This window comes from Chinchilla lanigera, unplaced genomic scaffold (genome assembly GCF_000276665.1).
Source record: "Chinchilla lanigera isolate Chin_1 unplaced genomic scaffold, ChiLan1.0 scaffold00073, whole genome shotgun sequence".
NCBI classification, from domain to species: domain Eukaryota; kingdom Metazoa; phylum Chordata; class Mammalia; order Rodentia; family Chinchillidae; genus Chinchilla; species Chinchilla lanigera.
Genome location: NW_004955474.1, coordinates 2,277,989 through 2,278,843, shown reverse-complemented (window position 1 = coordinate 2,278,843; position 855 = coordinate 2,277,989).

Genomic DNA, 855 nt, shown 5'->3' with positions numbered 1-855 from the left:
TGAGCAGCTTCTTTCCCTTTCACAATATCTATTGTATCTTTCAGATTTTATTTACTCTTTCAGGTAAAACATTAGAGAGGCAATACAAAGTTTACACATATGGGTCTGATTTATTTCACTTATGGGTATGGTCTTTAGTTTCATCCATTTACCTATAAAAGCTTCATGTTTATCTTTCTTTATTGCTGAGTAATACTTCATTGTATGAAAATAATGCATCTTTTTTATCCACTTCTCAGTTGATGGGCATTTGGGCTGTTTCCAAGACTTACCTATGACAAATTGTGCTGCTATGAACATGGGTGCACATATATCGCTGTGGTATGATGTTTTCATACTCAGAAGGGGAATAGCTTGGTTAAATGAGACCTCTAATTCTAGATTTTTGAGGATTCTCCACATTGATTTCCACAGTGGTTGTATCAGTCTACACTCCCAGCAACAGTGGAGAAGGGTTCCTTTTACCCCACAGCCCCTCCAGCATTTGTTACTGGTTGATTTCTTGATGATAGCTTTTCTTTCTGGGGTGAAGTGGAATCTTAGTGTTGTTTTAATTTGCATTTCTTGAATAAATAATGGTGTTAAACAATTTTTCATATATTTACTTGCCATTTGTATTTCTTCATGTGAGAAATGTGTATTCATCTCAGATGCCCATTTTTGGATTGGGTCTTTGAATTTTGGGAGCTGATTTTTAAAACTTCTTTATATGTTCTAGATAGAGGTCCTTTGTCTGAGGGACAGTTGACTGAAATTTTTTTCCCAATTCATGGGTTTTGTTTTTACTCTGTTGGTGATTTCTTTTGATGTGCAAAAACTTTTTAATAGGATGAGATCCCAGTTGTTGATTTTTTG